Below are 13,197 nucleotides of genomic sequence, written 5' to 3' on the forward strand. Positions count from 1 at the left end.
ACCAAGCACGCACTAGGGCCAATTTAGAATCGCCAATCCACCTAACCTGCATGTCTTTGGACTATGGGAGGAAACCCACGCAGACACGGGGAGAACATGCAAACTCCATGCAGGGAGGACCCGGGAAGCGAACCAAGGTCTCCTAACTGTGAGGCTTTATAAAAACAAAATTGATTAAAATGAAAAGAAAAGGAGTTAACTAGCAGCAAAAACTGGTCACCAACCTGAAGCCACAGCGGCCCTCCAGGACTAGAGTTTAGGTTTAGGTTTAGGTTTCTTTATTTAGTCATGTTTACACGGGAAAACATGATGAGTTTGAGACCACTGTTATACACTCACTGATTTAGTTCGGCGCAAAGTGTGCATACATTGTCAAAACTGTCAGTATGTCATGAGGCAACATTTTGGGAAAAAAAATTCTATGAATCTCCCATCAACCCACTGTGTGTATTTGATTCAATACATACACCAGTAATTTAGTTTAGCTGGACTCAAATCAGGGGATTCATAACAAACAACCCCTCATTCATTGTCAAGTCCCACACTCCAGGAGTCCTTCCAGCTTCGGCATGGCGCAGTCTTGGAGGTGTAGCAATACCTTCACGTAGCACAGGCCGAGTGTTTCTTCTCGCATTTGCACACATCGTCAGGTCTGCCTTACCTGTGAACATGTTGTGAGGGAGTCGCCTCTCAGCGCTGTATTAATTCCTCAGAAACTCGCTCTGTCCACAAGGTGCCGCTCTACATGTTCTCCTTCCCCGTGTCGATCTGATGCTGGCAACTTGTGTGAAATGCATTGTAACACCATCTCACGTGAGATGATTTTACTTTTTAAGCTACTTGAAATGACAAGAGCCCTGGCAGTTTTCCAGATTTGTCAATTATTTTATCCATTACTTGCTGTAAAGGAAGATGATAAGTGTGACACTTTTACAATTATTACTATAATAGCTGTGTAAGCCCGTGCTGTAAAAAGCCTGGGGTTCTAGAAACTATTGAAATCATCAGAAAAAAAAAACTGAAATTTAGAGACGTCAGGTAATTGAAAGGAACTACTCTGGGCATCTCTCTTCTAGGAGGATTCGTCTTGCCGACGCGCTCGCCTCGTTTCTGTATTACCCACTAAGCGAGTTTCGGTTTCCTCAGTGGCATAGCCCTTTACCCCGACTCCACCTCTCACTTCCGGGCCGGACAGACACACACACTTCCACACGTAGATATCTACTGTATATATAAGATAGTTATCTGCAGTAGAGAGACAGCAGTGCACACTAAGGCAGGAATGTTCAATAATGTCAAAAAACGTCGCAGGAAACCACTGATGAAGTTAGAATGATATGAAAATGTGGTCACAATTCTTTTTAATTTTGTAAACCAGACGCCTCAAATTTATAAAGGTTGTGCTTAAAACAGGATCTCCGCAGGAGTAATAAATGTCATTGACTTGCCCCTTCAAATCAAGCCATTAAGATTAGCTACAGCAAAACGTTTCTTAAAAATCCTTCTAGTAAATTCCCATTTTTAGCAAAGTTGTTGGGTTACATTTTCTGCAAAAAAAAAAAACAAAAAAAACCCAAAAAACTGACTGCCCTTAATAAACAAGTTTTGATGAGTTGATTTTTACTAAACAGACAATTCTTTTCCATACTGCTTTTTTCTCTCTGGGGCTGTGAACTGATTGTCCTGGTAAATTAGATAAGTTATCTTATTTTACTGGTACACCAGCTATTAGGTAAGAATCATCATATGATTATCTATTCTGAGTTTTGTCCAAAATTTTAAAATCTCTCTTCAATAAAGAGAAAGTTAAATTCAATGGGACTCTATTCCAGAATTTTTTTTTCTTTAATTAAAGGAAATCAAATCATTGGACATTTCTGTCAAACTTCTTACATTTGTGGATAACATCACACTAATTGGCCTCATTTCAAACAATGATGAGTCCATATACAGACAAGAGGTGGAACATCTGACATTGTGGTGCCGCCATAATAATTTGGACCTCAACATTCACCAAACTCAGGAGATGATCATAGCTTTCAGCAAACTGACATCTGCTCACCTATCACCTGCTACAAATGGTTTAGCCATTGGGATGGCAGAATCATTTCAGTTTCTGGGCACTGCGCTGACAAAACCTTAAGTGAGACAATACCATCACTTGTATTATTAAGAAAGCCCATCAGAGAATGTTCTTTTTGCGTCAACTGAGGAAATTCATTCTCCCTCAAGCAATTTTAGTCCAGTTCTACACAGTCATTATCATGTCCATTCTGACATCAAGTGTAACTGTCTGGTTTGGTGCCGCCTCTGTTCAGGCTGAGACTGATGTTCAGTGCATCATCAAAGCCCGTCAAAGGAACATAAGCTGTAGCTTACCACACACTGAAGTCCTAAAGAAGAGGGATACAAAGATCATTGCTGACCCGACTCACCCAGGGCATCGTCTGTTCAAAACACTTCTCTCTGGCAGTGAAAGCTCAAAGAACATGTCACCTAAACACGGGCCACTATTTTGACTAATCATCTTAGGAGCTTCTACTCAGTATCCATCTATACCTGCACACTAGACTGCTTGGATGTTTAAATCCTACTTTTTTTCTTTTTTGTTCGTTTTACCCTTATATACTGCATCATATTTATAGTTTATCTTCTAACTCTATATTTATTTTTTATATTATGTGTTGTCCTCATATGTTGCACCAGGTCTATCAAGACAAATTTCTAGTACACATTCGTGTACCTGGCCAATAAAGTGAATTCTGATTTTTTACATGAAATAGTTTATCATCTATAAATGGAGCTAACATGATGAGGACGAAGTATAATAATTGTATAAGGCACTTATTAGTTCATAAAACTGATTTAACCTCCAGCAATGTTTCAATTGTCAGCTTAACAAAAGAAACACTGCCATTCAATCTGGGCCTTATTCTTAGAGGTTTGCAAGTTATTTTGAATCAACAGCAAAGTGAGAAAATTGCTGTTTAAAACATTGCACTGACAAAATTCAGTTAATGAAATCAGTCGAGTTTTTCACTATAAGCAATATTTGTGTGTATGTTCTGCAAAGGCACTACAAAATCTATTGGCTACTTATTTGTATTTATTTATTAATTATTGTGTGTCAGCTCTTTTGGGAGAGATTCTTTATTAGACTTCGGGAAAAAAAAAACTTCTAGGCAGATCACTTTCAAAATTGGTACATACCATTACATTTTGATAATGCATCATTTATGTAAGATAAGTACTATATACAATTAAACATATGATACAAGTAATAATGTATAAAATGAGACTCACTCACAGGGACACTGTCATTTATGTAGTTTGTGTGCATAGATTTTATCATCAGTATTTTTTTTTATTTACTTTATTAATCACAGAGGGGAAATTGTCTTTTTGCATGAAGTTTAGAGGGTCGGTCTTTGTACAGCATCCCTGGAGCATTTTTCTGGTTAAGGGCTTTACTCAAGGGTCCAATAGAGTAGGATACTTCTGATAGATGAAATAACACAACTATAGTAACAAGTTTGTGATGCCACCAAAACAAACAGTTCAGAAAATCTATTTGTTTGTTAAGGATTTTCAACCACTAGTAATTTAAACTACATTATAAAATCTATTAGTACCCCGTGTTTTATTTTTATTTATTTTTTATGTTATACACTCTTTAAACGTGTAAAATATTTACATAACTTGTAATTGTAACTGCCTCGCAGTTAGGAGACCTGGGTAAACTTCCCGGGTCTTCTCTGCGTGGAGTTTGCATGTTCTCCCTGTGTCTGCCTGGGTTTCCTCCGGGTACTCCGGTTTCCCCCCACAGTCCAAAGACATGCAGGTTAGGTGCATTTGCGTTTCTAAATTGTGCTTGGTGTGTGTGTCCTGCGGTGGGCTGGCGACCTGCCCGGGGTTTGTTTCCTGCCTTGCGCCGTGTGTTGGCTGGGCTTGGCTCCAGCAGACCCCCGTGACCCTGTAGTTAGGATATATTCATAACTGAAAGAATTCAAATAAACCTCTCACAACTCAACAGGAAAATAAGCAATAAACCTCAAATCGGAAAAAATGTCCGATTTTTGCTTTAATTATTCATTAAACACAATGGCTGCAATTTGAACAGCACGTTACTATAACTGCTTTACTCTCTTAAATAATATACATGAAATCCAAAAATCCAGGTGCCATTACTGTCTGGAGTCGTCTTCTTCTTTAGTTCACGGTATGTACGCCCTTACCGAATCGGTCTAGAGATTAATAAACAGCATAGAATGTATAAGAATCGGTAGGAGAAATACGAATCAACATTGTGAAGGGCAGCGAGCCGCAGACTGGCATGACATTAATTCGTTCAGAGATCTTAATTCTCCGCTTCCCTGAGATTCAAGTCGCGTAACTGTGACTGAAGCAAAAGAAAAATCCCACATCCATAAAGTCTGGGACACGATCTCGGATCGCTTACCTGATGTGATAAAGCCGACTCACTCAATAGCATGAGACCACCGTTTTGTTTACGGCTAAGTCTGGAGACACAAAGCGCACGCCGACGGCTGTTTTCGTCGCACTTGTTGACGTCACACAGTAAGTCTTGCAGCCTGTCGATTACGTGCACGCGCGTTTGCGCGCTCTGAAGCTGCGCGCCGCCAGTCTTTCAATCTGTGTTCTCCTTTAAAACTATGAACGATTGATTAGGAATATGAATATGAAATTGACGCAGGAGGTATAAAAGTGTAATCCATGTGAAAATATTATTTGACCTTAAAACAGAAAGGTTGCCGTTGGCGGGCTGATGAAAAGAGAAATACCATCCATCCATCCATTATCCAACCCGCTATAGCCTAACTACAGGGTCACGGGGGTGTGCTGGACCCAATCCCAGCCAACACAGGTCGCAAGGCAGGAAACAAACCCCGGGCAGGGCACGCACACCCCACACACTAGGGACAATTTAGGATCACCAATGCACCTAACCTGCATGTCTTTGGACTGTGGGAGGAAACCCATGCAGACACGGGGAGAACATGCAAACTCCACGCAGGGGGGACCCAGGAAGCAAACCCGGGCCTCCTTACTGCGAGGCAGCAGTGCAACGACTGCGCCACCGTGCTGCCGGATAAATACCCATCGTGTAAAGTTTCACTGCTTGCTGTGATGAACGACGTCTCTGTGACGTCATATAGGCGCCGAAAAGTTAACTTCACAGCTGCGATAGCTTTCTATAAAATTGTAGGCTGCAGTTGTGAGAGCTGACTTTAAAAATATCAGGCAAAGGTAAGTGATTCGAGTTTAGGGCGTCGCTTTATGGGTGTGGGGTTTTTCATTCTCATCATTTGATTGTTACAGAAAGCGACTTTCTGCATTTAAGCCTTGAGGACTCTGCTCGAACGAATGTCCCTGTACTCAAAGTCCTGCGGTACTCACCATTTATTCTCCTCCGTCTGCGGCTCCGTTCACTTCATGCTGTTGTATCCCTTTCCACGTTCAAAGCGCCCAGACTCTCCGCCATTTCTTCTCTCGGTATTTCTGTTTGACTGCCCAGTTTTTTCATGTCAAGGAGGAGGCAGTTTCATATTGTTGCGGCGCTTTGATATTTGATTTTTTTAAGAGAATAAAATACCCACTGGGGCGGCGCAGAGGTAGCGCTGCTGCCTCGTAGTAAGGAGACCCGGGCTCGCTTCCCGGGTCCTCCCTGCGTGGACTTTGCATGTTCTCCCCGTGTCTGCCTGGGTTTCCTCCCACAGTTCGGTTAGGTGGATTGGCGATTCTAAATTGGCCATAGTGTGTGTGTGTGTGTCTGTCCTGCGGTGGGTTGGCGCCCTGCCCGGGATTGGTTCCTGCCTTGCGTCCTGTGTTGGCTGGGATTGGCTAAAGCAGACCCCCGTGACCCTGTGTTCGAATTCAGCGGGTTAGAAAATGAACGGATGGAAAACTCAAACGCACTCAAAGCCCCCATCTGCTACCACATTTGACAGCAATATGACAAAAAAAAAACCCTTAATGTTTCAACGATTTCAAGTGGAACAGAAAATGTGAATAAAGTAGGCAACTTCAGCTTTGTTGTGTTCTTTCGTCCAATATAAATATATATAATATAAAGAAAGAAATACAGAAGGACGAAAAAGTGATCGCAGAATAGCATACTAGAACAGAAAAAAAACACGATTGTAAATGCAAAAATGAACGATTTTAAACTTGAACTATTTACACCTGTCATGGATCTCAGGGGCCTGAGAGACATCGTTAGTGGACCCCAAAAAAAACACTGATTTCACATGTATCGCCACCTCCATGTCCCCCAGCCCCTCTCACTTGAACCATCTAAAAAAAAATCATTCCCTCTGTCCTCCGCCCATCCATTCAGGGTCCACCCCCTTTTCTCCCATTACTGTCAATCATACCCCGATGTCAGTCCTCCGCGCTGTTCTTCCCTCTCCCTGGATCGACCCGGCAGTCACTTCTCCATCCCCTACCTGGTGTGTGTGTGTGTATATATATATATATATATATATATATATATATATATATATATATATATATATATATATATATATATATACAGTGCATCCGGAAAGTATTCACAGCGCATCACTTTTTCCACATTTTGTTATGTTACAGCCTTATTCCAAAATGGATTAAATTCATTTTTTTCCTCAGAATTCTACACACAACACCCCATAATGACAACGTGAAAAAAGTTTACTTGAGATTTTTGCAAATTTATTAAAAATAAAAAAACTGAGAAATCCCATGTACATAAGTATTCACAGCCTTTGCTCAATACTTTGTCGATGCACCTTTGGCAGCAATTACAGCCTCAAGTCTTTTTGAATATGATGCCACAAGCTTGGCACACCTATCCTTGGCCAGTTTCGCCCATTCCTCTTTGCAACACCTCTCAAGCTCCATCAGGTTGGATGGGAAGCGTCGGTGCACAGCCATTTTAAGATCTCTCCAGAGATGTTCAATCAAATTCAAGTCTGGGCTCTGGCTGGGCCACTTAAGGACATTCACAGAGTTGTCCTGAAGCCACTCCTTTGATATCTTGGCTGTGTGCTTAGGGTCGTTGTCCTGCTGAAAGATGAACCGTCGCCCCAGTCTGAGGTCAAGAGCGCTCTGGAGCAGGTTTTCATCCAGGATGTCTCTGTACATTGCTGCAGTCATCTTTCCCTTTATCCTGACTAGTCTCCCAGTTCCTGCCGCTGAAAAACATCCCCACAGCATGATGCTGCCACCACCATGCTTCACTGTAGGGATGGTATTGGCCTGGTGATGAGCGGTACCTGGTTTCCTCCAAACGTGACGCCTGGCATTCACACCAAAGAGTTCAATCTTTGTCTCATCAGACCAGAGAATTTTCTTTCTCATGGTCTGAGAGTCCTTCAGGTGCCTTTTGGCAAACTCCAGGTGGGCTGCCATGTGCCTTTTACTAAGGAGTGGCTTCCGTCTGGCCACTCTACCATACAGGCCTGATTGGTGGATTGCTGCAGAGATGGTTGTCCTTCTGGAAGGCTCTCCTCTCTAAACAGAGGACCTCTGGAGCTCTGACAGAGTGACCATCGGGGTCTTGGTCACCTCCCTGACTAAGGCCCTTCTCCCCCGAGCGCTCAGTTTAGATAGCCGGCCAGCTCTAGGAAGAGTCCTGGTGGTTTCGAACTTCTTCCACTTACGGATGATGGAGGCCCCTGTGCTCATTGGGACCTTCAAAGCAGCAGAAATTTTTCTGTAACCTTCCCCAGATTTGTGCCTTGAGACAATCCTGTCTCGGAGGTCTACAGACAATTCCTTTGACTTCATGCTTGGTTTGTGCTCTGACATGAACTGTCAACTGTGGGACCTTATATAGACAGGTATGTGCCTTTCCAAATCATGTCCAGTCAACTGAATTTACCACAGGTGGACTCCAATTAAGCTGCAGAAACATCTCAAGGATGATCAGGGGAAACAGGATGCACCTGAGCTCAGTTTTGAGCTTCATGGCAAAGGCTGTGAATACTTATGTACATGTGCTTTCTCAATGTTTTTATTTTTAATAAATTTGCAAAAGCCTCAAGTAAACTTTTTTCACGTTGTCATTATGGGGAGTTGTGTGTAGAATTCTGAGGGAAAAAAATGAATTTAATCCATTTTGGAATAAGGCTGTAACATAACAAAATGTGGAAAAAGTGATGCGCTGTGAATACTTTCTGGATGCACTGTGTGTGTGTGTGTGTGTGTGTGTGTGTGTGTGTGTATACTGTATATGTATATATAATGTGTGTGTGTGTGCAAAGTGATTCCAGAATTTTATTTTAAATCCCCACAGATTATGTCCAATCAGATGAGCTCTTTACTATTAGTGTCTCGTCAGTGCAGCTCCTGATTGGTTCTTGTTAATTGTCTGTGTTGTGCTCCGCCCCCAGTCTCGTTACACACTCCCAGGTTTCCTCACTCGTTTTCTTTTCTATCCTTTCAGACTTCTGTCCCCTCACACTGGACATCAACACAGCACACAGTGCCCTCCGTCTGTCTAAAGGAAACAAGAAGGTGACACATGAGTGGACAAAAGCCAAATATCCTGATTATCCTGAGAGATTTGAAAGCTGGGAACAAGTTCTGTGAAGAGAGGCTCTGACTGGGATTTGCTGTTATTGGGAGGTGGAGGTGGACACTTCGTGGTGATTGGAGTCACATATAAAGGACTTGGCAGGGAGTGTAGCCTTGGAAACAATGACAAGTCCTGGTGTTTGTGTCGGTTTTATTCCAAGTACTCTGTGTATCACAATAACCAGGAGACTGTAATCAATGCCCCCTACAGCCCCAGCATAAGTGTGTATCTGGACTGGCCTGCTGGCTTTCTGTCATTTTATAGCATCTCACACACTGACCCTCCTGCACTGGTTCAACACCTCCTTCACTGAGACCCTCTGTCCAGGGTTTGGGCTTGATCTTCACTCCAGTGTAACAATCTGCCATTTGACACCATGTGACTACTGGCCAGTACCCTCAATTGGTCACTTGATGTCCCCACAAGCTCAGGTCCTCTTTGTTTATGTAGATTAGGGTGAAATTAATTTTACAGAATGGGTGGGTTGGGAGTGGGCAGCACCTCTGTGATTGAATTTCTGGGAGGAGAATGCAGGGCGAGTGTGGCTGTCAGGGTCTCCATTATTATTGGTTTTGAGTAGCCAATCAGGTGTGTGTGTGTGTGTGTGTGTGTCATAATGAGGGGCGGTGACACCTCATACCTACAAATACAGACTGACCAGCAGGGGTCACTGTTGATTCACAGTCACATGTCCTTCAGGCTGACAACCTAAAAACTACTGAGGCCCCCAAGTATCATTGAATGTCACCTGTTAAGTAGGACAGGCATGTGGTCCTGCTGGATCATCACAACTGAAAGGCGCTAAACAGACTCCGTATCGAGAGCTCTTGAATAGTGACTATGTGTAGGAGCAGAGAGTGACAGATGGGACTGGAGTGTTGTCCACTCACCATCCATTGGTCACTCAAAGGGTCCTTCACTTCAGAATGAATTCACTTTGAATGTCTGAAGACGAGGACTCACCGGTCAGTCAGATGTCAGCCATACTGATGGAGTTTGGTGTTTTAGTTGATGTCACATTAAACTTTAAACTGCACCTCCTCCTTGTACCCAGATTTGTCACTCTTGTTACCCTTAAAGCTCCAACATCTTCAAAAAAGGAGGTTGTTGACTGCACTACTGACTATATCAACTTCTGTATGGACATTGTAGTTCCAGTAAGAACTGTACGCTGCTATGCTAACAACAAGCCATGGATTACAAGTGACATCAAGGGCCTTTTGAACCAAAAGAAAAGGGCCTTTAAAGAAGGTGATCAGCATGAGCTCAAGCGCATGCAGAAGGAACTCCGAGTCCAGCTCAGGGCAGCGAAAGAGTAGTACAGGAGAAAGCTGGAGCAGAAGTTGCAGAACAACAGCATGAAGGAAGTCTGGGATGGGATGAAGATCATCACTGGCTGCAGCTCAAAGCGGGGTACCACCATCGAGAGAGACATGAAGAGAGCAAACCAAATGAACATCTTCTTTAACAGGTTTGACCACCCTAACCCACTCTCACCTCGGAGTACTGCACTCTGTACACATCCTTCTGCTGATACCAACATAGGAGAGACATCCCCACCCACAATTACAGCAGCGCAAGTGAGCAGAGAGCTGAGGAAACTTCCTGCCAGCAAAGCAGCAGGTCCAGATGGAGTATCGCCACGACTGCTGAAGGTCTGTGCATCAGAGCTGGGGGGTCCTCTACAGCGCATCTTCAACCTGAGCCTGGAACAGGGGAAAGTCCAGAGGCTTTGGAAAACATCTTGCATCACCCCAGTCCCAAAGGTATCACGTCCTGGTGAGCTGAATGACTTCCGGCCTGTCGCTCTAACATCACATGTGATGAAGACCATGGAGCGGCTGCTGCTTCACCACCTGAGGCCACAGGTCCAATACGCCCTCGACCCTCTGCAGTTCGCATACCAAGAGAAGGTGGGAGCGGAAGATGCCATCATCTATATGCTACATCGATCCCTCTCCCACTTGGACAGAGGCAATGGCGCTGTAAGAATTATGTTTCTAGACTTCTCTAGCGCCTTCAACACCATCCAACCTCTGCTCCTTAGGGACAAGATGACAGAGATGGGAGTAGATTCATACCTGGTGGCATGGATCGTGGACTATCTTACAAACAGACCTCAGTATGTGCGTCTCGGGAATTGCAGATCTGACATTGTGGTCAGCAACACAGGAGCGCCGCAGGGGACTGTACTTTCTCCGGTCCTGTTCAGCCTATATACATCAGACTTCCAATATAACTCGGAGTCCTGCCACGTGCAAAAGTTTGCTGACGACACTGCTATCGTGGGCTGCATCAGGAGTGGGCAGGAGGAGGAGTATAGAAACCTCATCAAGGACTTTGTTAAATGGTGCGACTTAAACCACCTACAACTGAACACCAGCAAAACCAAGGAACTGGTGGTGGATTTTAGGAGACCCAGGCCCCTCATGGACCCCGTGATCATCAGAGGTGACTGTGTGCAGAGGGTGCAGACCTATAAATACCTGGGAGTGCAGCTGGACGATAAATTGGACTGGACTGCCAATACTGATTCTCTGTGCAAGAAAGGACAGAGCCGCCTGTACTTCCTTAGAAGACTGGCATCCTTCAACATCTGCAGTAAGATGCTGCAGATGTTCTATCAGATGGTTGTGGCAAGTGCCCTCTTCTACGCAGTGGTGTGCTGGGGAGGCAGCATTAAGAAGAAGGATGCCTCACGCCTGGACAAACTGGTGAGGAAGGCAGGCTCTATTGTTGGCATAGAGCTGGACGGTTTGACATCTGTGGCAGAGCAACGGGCACTGAGCAGGCTCCTATCAATTATGGAGAACCCACTACATCCATTAAACAGTGTCATCTCCAGACAGAGGAGCAGTTTCAGCGACAGACTGCTGTCACTGTCCTGCTCCACTGACAGACTGAGAAGATCATTCCTCCCCCAAACTATGCGACTCTTCAATTCCACCAGAGGGGGTAAACGTTGAACATTATTCAAGTTATTGTCGGTTTTTTACCTACATTTTTTATTACTCTTTAATTTAATATTTTTTGCTGCTGGAGTATGTGAATTTCCCCCTGGGATTAATAAAGTATCTATCTATCTAAAAACAAATTCTTGGTCAGCTGCCACACACTTGACATGGGTGTACATGTGCGGCTTTACATTGGACTGGCACCCCATCCAGGGTTGGCATACTTTGTCCACAAAGAAGAAATTGAAAAGCGGATAAGAAAGACAATGAATGGATAGAAGGGGTCACTGACTGGTCAGTAGCCAAACTACTGCCTCTTGTGACCACTCTAAATTTTACACGGCAATTTATACAAAAAGGAAATCTAAAAGATAAAAGCAGAAAGCATTCAGTGAAATCCTGAGCAGTGAAACATGAAAGGAGAAAATGAGAAACAACCAGAGAGTTAGACGAATGGAGACTTTAACAGGAGGACTGAGGGGTGGAACTGAAGTTGAGTGGCACCCTCTAGTGGACACCCGCCATATTACACACATGGAAAAGGTCAGCAGTGAAGGGGGGATGAAAAGAACACAGTGCAGTGTAACAGAAATAAGAATAAAGTAAAAACACAAGAATAAAACACCTGAAATAAAGAACTTTAAATATTATATCTAAAATGAATTAAGTTTTAAATGATTTAAGAACGGTGGTGCAGTGGGTATCGCTGCTGCCACACAGGAGACCCGGCTTCGCTTCCCGGGTCCTCCCTGCATGAAGTCTGCATGTTCTCCCCGTGTCTGCGTGGGTTTCCTCCCACAGTCCAAAGACATGCAGGTTAGGTGCATTGGCGATCCTAAATTGTCCCTAGTGTGTGCCCTGTGGTGGGCTGGCACCCTGCCTGGGTGTTGATTCCTGCTTTGCGCCCTGTGTTGGCTGGGATTGGCTCCAGCAGACCCCCCGTGACCCTGTAGTTAGGATATAGCGGGTTGGATAATGGATGGATGGATGATTTAAGAACAAAATAAGTCATGATTATGTTCTTGGATTTCTCCATGGCCTTTATCCCCATTCAGCCTTATCAACTATTGAAGAGGCTCAAGGCTATGCATCATGATGCCCCCCTCAGTCTCCAGGACTACGTGAACAACAGACGAGAGTTTGTGAGGGTTAAGGGCTGTGTGTCAGAACTGGTGGTGTGTAATACTGGAGCACCTTTGGGAAATGTTCTTGGGTGACACGATCACACAGTCACATGACCTTCAGAGCTGACAGGTGAGCTGGTGTAGCCAAACTGCCCCCTCTAGTGGGCACTCTCAATATTAAATGAATGGCAAGATTTTGGTTTGATCAAATCGCTATTTTGTGCAGATTTCTTAATATTGTCATTACCTTTAAGAACAGTGCAGCTTTGTTTAGGTTATGGAAGACTTTGTATGGGGAAAAGAACATTTACTTTAGTTAATTTTATTAATAATGGTTATGTATTAACAAAACATGAATCTAATTATTTTTTTACATTTTGTAAAATAAATTCACAATGGTGTTTGGTGAAAACCAATAAGGATGACTGACATTTGCTGTGTAACTAATAAAGAAGGATATTAAATGTTGAATTTGACACTCACTCATTCTTCAATGTACTTTGACTTTGATTTCATTGCAGACAGTATGAAGCCAAGA

The 13,197-nt window shown here is 43.6% G+C and overlaps 1 protein-coding gene across 1 annotated transcript in view; it reads right to left on the reverse strand.

The window, feature by feature from the left end:
- Positions 1 to 4,654, reverse strand: part of LOC114667584 (zinc finger protein 850-like) — a 68,910-nt gene extending 64,256 nt beyond the window's left edge. The window contains exon 1 of the mRNA XM_051934254.1: positions 4,460 to 4,654. The gene's annotated coding sequence lies outside the window, so the exon portion shown is untranslated. The remainder of the gene's footprint in view (positions 1 to 4,459) is intronic.
- Positions 4,655 to 13,197: the final 8,543 nt, after the last annotated feature.

This window comes from Erpetoichthys calabaricus, chromosome 1 (assembly GCF_900747795.2).
Source record: "Erpetoichthys calabaricus chromosome 1, fErpCal1.3, whole genome shotgun sequence".
NCBI lineage: Eukaryota > Metazoa > Chordata > Cladistia > Polypteriformes > Polypteridae > Erpetoichthys > Erpetoichthys calabaricus.